A 9,831-nucleotide genomic window follows, 5' to 3' on the forward strand; every position below is an offset into this window, starting at 1 on the left:
TTTATAAAATAACCTAAAGAATTTTGCTTTTTCTTTTTTAGTGTGAATTTTGATTTAGTTTCGAATCTCAAAAAATATATAATATGACATTATAAATGTTAACATTTATAAAAGGCATATACCATGGAAACAACAAACAACTCTGTTTTACACTACAATAGCTCCTTTGGAATTTCTATAAATAAAAGCATTTAGGCCTAAAACTGTAACTACTTTGGATGTTTTTATAAAGCCTTCATATAACATTAATTAGTTTTTCAGTTCAGCTGTTTAATCAAAGAAAACTAAATTTTAAAATGACACAATAAACTGCCAGAAAGCCTGTTTATTCTAATACTTTTTGTAAACTGGAAATCAATATAGGATATTTTGGGAGTATTGTACAAGAAAGTGGATCTTCATTTTCTTTAAAGAGAATTATGGGCACCAGTAAAAGGACAGTGTCATGGTAATTACATTTTTCAATCCCACATCCGTGAGTAAGCTCAAGGAACAAAGGCTTATTGTCCTGATAGAACTAGTGGGAAAAGCAGATTTTTTTTCTGAGACTCTCCATTCTGGTAACATGCTTCTCCTGTTTAATAGAAATGGTCCAGATTTCAGATATAATAGCCCAGACTTAAGCTGGAAGTGGAGTTGGAAAGGCACTAGAAAGGCTATCATGAGTTTGCAAGATGTATTTGTTCTGCACATACAGGAGACCAACGTTTATGTAACTACTTTCATAGCAAAGTGTACATTAACTTTGAATGTGATGAAATCATTATCATTCAGTTCTCCTTATTCTGTAACCAGTCTTAAAAATAATGAGAGGAAATAGTACCTGAAGATTATGTTTCAAAATTCAGAGTACAGAATTGAAAATACATAAGTAATAATAGCAATAACTACTATTTACCAAAGAGACTAATAAAGCACTTCAGATTAGATTATTGGTTGTTCCTCATATTATACATTAAGATGTGTAATCTATCTTGCAGGAAAGAGAAATTTGATAGAACAGATTTTAATTCAGCCTTCAAGGTATCAATAGCAAGGTCATTTGAATATTATTTAGATATTATACTTGAAGCCTTGAACATAATATTCCAATTCCAAATTCTTTATTTTTCATTTGTATTTCTTTATTTGCATGTGTTCTCCTTGGTTAATGTGTTTGTTTGTTGTTGGGTTGATTGGTTAGTTTGGACTGTGGTTTCAAAAGGAACTTGAAGCAGCTTACATATGTATAGATTAACAAACACAAATTTGCAAAAGTATCACTTTTTACAAAATTATTTTCTCTGACTTAGCTCAGTTTCTGATCCTGATTCCCCAGGAGCTGGTAGGAAAATTAATCACAGTGCTTCCTACATTCTTACTCATCGCTGGAATGGTTCCACAGCTCTGGTGTCTTTTAGAATGCCATGGCCATTTTTTTTTAGGTCATCATCTAAACAGATGACTTCAGGGAAGCTCTACTGCCTCAGGCTGTGGAACCCCTCACTCTTCACCACTTCTGGGCTAACCTGGGGACCCTCAGGCTTTCTGTGAGACTGTCTATGGTCTAACCTGCCACATAGGCTCTTCAGGGTCTGATTACCTCTTAGTAATACTGCCAGAGTCAGAATTCATCTTTCCTGTTCTGGGTCCATTGACTATTCTCTGATTTTCCTCCTCCTCCCCTCTTCATCCACAAAGGCCTTCTCCCTTCTTTTTCACTCTTCTACAAACCACTTTTACATTCTTTTAAGGATATAAGCATCTGGAAAGCAAAAGCATGCTATTTGTGTTTTATGGATGCTCCTAATAGTATCGCACCAACAATATAAGCTGAGAACATAACACTAAAAGACAGTTGAAGAATAAGCAATTTTATAAAAGTTTAAAGCAATTTGTACAAGAACTCAACTCTTTGATTTAATTTGTAAATAAGTATATTCATATCCATGTCATCACATCCCAAAAGAGATTTGGGGAGTTTACACAAATACCATGCACTACAAAACATAAAACACATAACGAAGGGAATCTGAATGTGTATGGAGATGGGGGTTTTTATAAAGTACTATAAACAGGGTTAAGATTAGTACCCAACGTTATATGCTAAAACTGAGTTCAAATTTCTGATTTTCCATGCAGGTGGAAATACCAACACTCAGACACTTCACAGTGTCCAAAAGATAAAAAATGAGCCAGATATCTAGAGAAACATAGCTGGCTGTTCTTGAGACCTGAGAGAAATTTATTCCATGGATCCACATAAAAGAGAAACTATCTCAAATAATGAACAGTGTCCTCTACTTAAAAAATAAAGTATTTCTGATGAAAGCAAGTACAAAACACCAACTTCATAGGATTGTGAGCATAAAGAATTGCTGTGAAGACAATCACTGGCCAATAAGAAATGGCAATTTATGTTAGCCTTTGATATTGCCATTATTCTCCATAATTATTTATTCAACACATATTTATTGAGTGCTTGCTATATGCAACGCACCAGATAGATCCTGGGGATGCAACACTGAACGAACAGATCAAAGTCCCTGTCTGCAGAGAACTTGAATTAAACTAAGAAGAGGCAGACAACAATGAAAGTATTTAAGTAAAATGCGTAGCATGGTAGGAGACCATAAATGCTATTAAAAAAAAAAAAGGAATGAAGATAAACAGTGCCAAGGGTGAGTGTGGGTGATCTCAATTTTAAATAAGGCTGAGGGAGGCCTATCCTGGAGCGTTAGAAGGAAGGATGAATATATCTGAAGTAATATGCCAGACAGAGGGAGCAGAATAGCTGTTCATTAGTGTTCAAGGAATAACAAATGGATCAGTTTGGCTGAAGCAAGGGAATGAAGAGGAGAGTGACAGAAGGTGAAGTCAGGTAGCTAATGAGGGGCCAGACCCAGTAGGGCATTGTAAACCCCTTGTTGCCTTCTCAATGTAGTAGGATCTACAGGAGAATTTGAGCAGAAGAGTGATATGATCTGGCTTACATTTTAATGGGGTCATCTGATTCCTCTGTTAGGAGGTTCTTAGATTTATCCAAGTAAGTAGCAATAGTAGCTTACATCATAATGGTAGCAACAGAGGTGGTTAAAATGAGTTAGCATTTGTATGTATGTGTGTGTGTGTGTGTGTATGTGTGTGTGTGTGTGTGTAATTTTTTTGAGGTTAAAGGCAACAAAATGTGATGAAGGATTACATATGGGATATCAGAGGAAAAGAGGAGACAGTGTTGGCCCCAGAGTTGTGTGGTCTGAGCAAATGGAAAGATGAAGTTGATACCAAGTGGATAAAGTAAGAGGTACTAGGGGAAGTTTATATTAGTAGCTGGTTTCAGGGAGAATAATATCAGCATCAGCATCAGCATTGTTGCTGTTAATACTGGTTTCCTCAGAGCAAAGTGATGGCACACCTCCAGAATGCAATTCAGAGAAAGCGCTTCAATGAGAATCTGTGAGAATGCAGTGTAAGTGTGCAGATTGTTGATGGTCTAACTAAAGGAAGGAAAATATTTAGGATATGAGGAGAAATTAATGAAGTGCGTATCTTTTGGGCAGCCTTCCACTTATTTCTTACAACTGTGATGTTGATAATATTTGGACAAGAGAATTCTTTGGCATGAAACTGTCATGTTCTTTATGCTGCTGCCTAGGGAAAATCCATGTGCTTAGTCAATTGAGTGGATAGTATAATTAATTATCTGCAATGAAAATGAAAAAAGAGTTGTAGTTGAAGAGATAATCATCGCACCTTCATGTAGAGGAATGTGAGGGAGTAAGTGGTTGAGGTAAATATTTTCCTCAGAAAGCAATCCTTAGACAAATGGGAAAATAAAAGACCCCCAAATTCTTTTCCATGGAGCATTGCTTTAATAATTTTGGTCTGGCAAAATTTTAAAACAGTATTATTAATCACCTGAAATAGAAACATTTTATTAATGGACCTGTGAGAGTTTAAATTTTAAAATAATGTAACTTGATGAATTATGCAAAACTAATTAAGTTGCAAAATTGCATTTCCAAGTAGCTAAGTGGGTTAACCTTCTATAAGATGTTATGGTTACAAGACAGTTTCGTGTTAGAGGACATCTCCTTCAAACAGAAATGTTTTGATTTTAGAATATTAGTCCTTAAATCATTTTTCTTGACAATAATTGGACATCATGTTCAGTTGTCTATTGAGACTTCTCTTTGAGTTAATGAAAATACATCATTGGCAAGTTTCTATTTACTGTTACTGTTTAAACATGCTTCCATACAAATAAGCCAAAAGCAGTTTCAAGTCCTTAGTGTGTGTACCTGTTAAGACAAGATGGGCAAAGCCCATTCCTTTTTTAAACCCCTAAAGTTTTTCATCTGAAATTTAGTCAGTCTTTCTGGAAAAGATGATTGCTTGAGAATTTTGAGGAGACAGTATCCTCCTCATTCTAAAAAAGATATCTAGAAAATATTAAAATAGGGGGAAATTTGCAGCAACACTGGAAACTAGGGAATAAAACCATAAAATGCCACTAAATTAAAGTGCTTTCTGCTAGAGTCAATGTAGATGAAAATGAATAAAGAAGAACCTCCTTGTAAATCACTGGCCCAGAAGGGAAGGATATTCTCACAGGAAGTACACAGTCACTCTCTTGGAGGACATAAGCCTTCCTGGGCTTGAAGGAGTGAATCGAGACGGACCAGGCAAACTCCATGGGTCAGTAGAATTCCCATACATTGTAATATCACTGGAGCTGGGAACTCAGAAAAGTAAAAGGAACTGAAAAGCTGCAGTAATGATGACTGCAGTGATTTGGCTCGGCACGCTAGTGACTTACAAGATGGAATTGAATTGGGACTCAAGAGCTATTGGTCTAAAGAAATAACACTATTCGTGTACCTAGAAGAAAGTTGGGTCTCACTAAATCTAGCTGCTGACCCAGAGGCTTCTGCAAAGATAGAAGAGAAACCATGCAGAAATGAAGTTGGCCTGCTAGGATCATTTTTGCCTTAGCAACCCCACTTCTCTTACATACTATGTCAACACATTAGCAGCAAGTCCTCCAGTTTGAGCTTCAAGAATTTCTCCAACAGCATGGAAGTGAAAAATAGAGCCTAAGAAGGATCCCCTAGCATAGATAGGCTTGCCATCTTTGAAAAATAATTCAAAGAGGGACATATGAAAAGATTTTATAATAAAATAGAGCATAAATTATTTAAGAGGCAGAAGAAAAACATTTTTAAAGAAATCGACTTTACTTTTTAGAGCAGCAAAATTGAACAGAAAGTAGAGATTTTCCGTATACCCCCCTGGCCCCACACATGCATTGCCCCACTTCTTGTTAACGACACTCCCACAAGAATGATGCATTTGTCACAATCAATGAACCTACACTGACACATCAGTAACACTCAAAGTTCATAGTTTACATTACTGTTCATTCTTGGTATTAGTATATACTACGGGTTTGGAGAAATGTAAATGACATGTATCCATCATTATGGTGTCATACAGAATATTTCTACTACCTTAAAAATTCTCTGTTCTGCACCTATTCATCCCTCTCTATGCCCTCCCTCATCCCCTGGCAACCACTGGTCTTTTTACTGTCTCCATAGTTTTGCCTGTGCTAGAATATCATGAAGTTGGAATCAAATTGTATTGACTTCTATCACTTAGTAATAATATTTAAATTTCCTCCAGGTTTTTCCATTGCATGATATCTCATTTACTTTTAGTGCTGAATAATATGCCATTGTCTGGATGTACCACAGTTTATTTATCCATTTACCTATGAAGGACATTCTTTGTTGCTTCCAAGTTTTGGCAATTATGAATAAAGCTGCTATAAGCATCCAGAAACATTTTCTTTAGAAGGGTTTTATATATGCAGCAAAAATTCTAGATTCTATTCGCTTTACCTTTTTGACAAAGGAAGAAAATGTAGACTATAAAGCAAGAGATAAAAGGTGAAACAAAAGAGATTATTAAAATAGAGCTGTCAAAGAAGCAAACAGAAGTTTGAAGAGAGATCAGTAATATAAAAAAGTAAGGTTATGAAGTTATAGAAGAATTTAAAAATGTTTTAAAGCCAATTACGAGCAGAAATTGTACAACAGAAAACTGAACAAATGTCATAGATCTCAGAATGCGGGTAATAATAACAAAACATTTAACTGAACAGAAAAAGATGTGATGTGGAAAACAACAGAATTGTTGAATTCAGAATATATTAAAAATGATATTAAATGTAATAGATGAAAATATTTCATAGCTAAAGATATAATGTGTTAATTAACAAAATTTATAGAATTAATTTTAAAAGATTAAGACATGGATATATTAAAAATACTGAAATGTAAGCAAAAGGAATCCAACAAGCATTCCAGCAAGAAGTAGTGAATAAATAACACTTTTCTTCCCAAGGCAACTGTATTCTTAGATCTCTCTTCCACAATCGAAGAAAAGAATAAACAATAATTAGCCTTTTGTTGCCCTTCCTGTTCTATTTTTAAAAATTTCAAATATAGACAAAAGTAGGGAAACTCATATAATAAACCCATATGCCATATGTACCCATTCCCCAGCTCAGCATTTATCAACTCATGTCAAACTGGTTTCATCTATATCTCTACCCACTCCTCCCGCCCCAGTCTTAGAAGCAATTCCAAGATATCGTGTCACTTCTTTGATAAATACATCAATCCATATCTCTAAGTATAAGGACTCAAAAACAAAAACAAAAAAGCAAAAAACAGAACCATAAACCATTACCATACCTAAAACTTAAAACTGCTGTAATATCATTCAGTAGCCAATCAGTGTATAACTCTTCCTCAATTTTATGTATTTACTTTCTTTTGGTTTGTTCAGATCAGGATCCCAAATACATTCACAAATTGTTTGGTTGATTAAGTCTCTAAAGAATAATTGAATCTATAAATGTCCCCTTTCATTCTTTTTTCCTTACAATGTTATTTGTTGAGGAAACTGTTATTTCTCCATTCTACAGAGTTTGAGGGAAATCACATTTAAAAATTCTTAATTTAGTCATCTAATCATTATTTGTGTTTGAGATTAGAAAATGTATTATCCATGTACCTTTTCTGAAATGTAAGCAAACAATAAAATCTATGAAAGTAATCTCAAATTAGAAATGTTGTGATATAGAACTGACAATAAAAATAGGATTATGTCTTAAAATTACAAGCCTGTTTTACAAAGTGGAATGAAAATAATTGGTTCTTAAAAGCAAAGATAGATAATGTATGCGTCTGTAATCCTAGATGATTTCAATAAAACCATATTAAATTGATTTTTTCTTTTGTAGTGATAACTCAATACATTTTTTCTTCATGGTTAAAGTAAGTAATTAGAAAAGCAAATTTTAAGAAACAAAGCAAATTTTAAGATATATACTATTAAGTGTTTTTAACAACTTTTGCTTAATATTAATCACAAGTACAAATATATTAAAGAAGATTTATCTGTTTATTACTCATTACCAAATTCTGGACTCAACATTTCCAAGAGTACCACATCTTTATCCTACACTTTTTAATTAATAGGTCATTCAACAAAAGTCTGACTTTTTTTGCTCATTAGGGTGCTAAATAGTTTTTTGTTACGTATCTTCCTAGTATGAATATTCTGATGTGAATTCCAACTGTATTTTTTCTCCTTTTATTTTAGGATCGATATATTCTAAGTGTGAGACATTTCACGTTGGCTAAGGAATGAATACGTGATCTTAAAGAATCTATTTATTTATGACACTGAGAGTGTTTTATAATGTGAGAATCCTCACATGTATTAAAAGTATTGCTCTACGAGTAATGGGTTTTCAATGTTTACTTCATTCAATTGCTTCCCTAGTATGAATTATATGTTGTTCTCCAAGAGGATTCCCTCCTCTGGTAAAAATTCACGTAGGAGAGAGTCTGTGTCTAATCAGTGTGGTAGAGACTTCAGTAACCATTCATCCCTCAAGTGACGTAGTGAATTCATGCTGGAGAAAAACCATTATGAGTCTCTATGTAGGAAAGGTTTTGATGCATACTCTATCCTTAGACAACATCAGAAACTTCATACTGGTGAGAAACTCTATATATGAAAGTGAATAAGATGTCATCCAGAATGTGCATCTACATAGACACTAGAAAATTCACACAGGGGGAAAAACTATATAAATATAATGAAGATGTCAGCCAGAGAGCTAACCTTTATTCACTCCAAAGAACACATGGTAAAAAAAACTCCATGTCTATAATCATTGTTGAAAGGCCTCATTGACGAGTTATCTTTTAAAAAACAGATTCACATTGGAGAGCAGCCCCAGCTCTGTAATCACTGTGGTGGGGCCTTCAGTTGAGCTCTAGCCTTGGCGTGCACGGAAAAACCCTGAATTGGAGTAACACATAAAATAGGAAGAAGGCAAAAAATCCTCTACCATCTACCAAAAGATGGATGCTTTAAGAGTATGTACTTACTCAAAAGGAGATGCATACTTTTAAAAATACCAGGAGATAGGATGTGGAGAGAAATCCTAAGAAGTCCTGGACTCAGGGAAGAAGTTTTTTCTGAGACATATATCTGAGAAATGTAAGCCTCTCAGTTTTGCAATCTTACTTTATGCCTGGGCAAACAAGGGGACTGTCCATATAGATCCTAGTTTAATAAAGACTGTCAGGTAATAATCTAGAAGTTATACCGAGGGCTTTAAAATATTTGCAGTGGGTTAGATTAGTTGTCTACTCTATCCCTGTTAATATAGAATTTAATTTTGTTGTGATTGAAAAATGTTGCCTGTTTCCGTGCTTCTTTTGAGAATTGAGTTTTAATTGATATTCTAGTAAATGATTTATTTTTATAAATATCTCAGTTGATTGAAAAGATTATGTGGTCTCTGTTTGATGGGTATGGATTGGTGTGCCTTTCTGTCTTGGTCTCTGTCTTTCTCCATCTCTACCCTCCAAGTGCACGTGCACGTACAGGTGTGTGTTCTGTACACATACACCTTAGTCCAAGTCACCATTATGTCCCATCTTGATGACTGCAGTAGTACTTAAATAACGTGCCTTCCCAACACCTGTATTCTACATGGTCAGAATAGTCCTTTTGAGTGACTCATGTCATGTATTCTCTGCTCAAAACCTTCATCTCATTCAAAACAAAAATTTAAACTGCTTACCGAGGCCTAGACCAACTTATACCATCTGGCCCTAGACAACCCCTCTGACCTCTCCTACTTTTCTCCTTTTTCTAACTACTCTACTCACACCAGCCTCCTTGTTCTTCCTTCAACCTTCCAATTATAGGCTCACCTCAGATGTTTTGCCTGTACTACCCGCTCGCTGCTGCGTTCTTCCCCAGACATGTGTATGACTTGCTCTCATTACTTTTAGGTCTCTGCTAATAGGTGTCCTTATTCAGAGGTCCTTTGGCCAACCGAATAGAAGTAACACCTATCCATTCTCTTGCCCTGATTTGATTTTCTTTGTTGTTCTTAATTGCCACTCAGAACACTGCATATTACTTTATTATCCACATATTTATTATTGATTTAATGTATTTGGCTCATTATCTGTCTCCCTCCACTGGACTGTAAACTACACTGCAATATCCCCAGGTCCTAGAACAGTGGATTTACTCAATAAATATTTAGTTAGTGAATGTGATCCACTGTCATCTCTCACTGTTCATATAGGTAAAATCTACAGCACCCTAAAATGAAATATGATGTGGGCTTCTAATAGTCATTCATCTTGCTTTTATCCTGCAGTTTCCAATTGAGGAGCATTCACTCTAGTTTGGTACCATTGGTTAAGTAGCCTAACTTCTATGTTAATACTGAGAGGTATTATTTCTGAA

This window comes from Pteropus alecto, unplaced genomic scaffold, assembly GCF_000325575.1.
Source record: "Pteropus alecto unplaced genomic scaffold, ASM32557v1 scaffold3, whole genome shotgun sequence".
Taxonomy (NCBI): domain Eukaryota; kingdom Metazoa; phylum Chordata; class Mammalia; order Chiroptera; family Pteropodidae; genus Pteropus; species Pteropus alecto.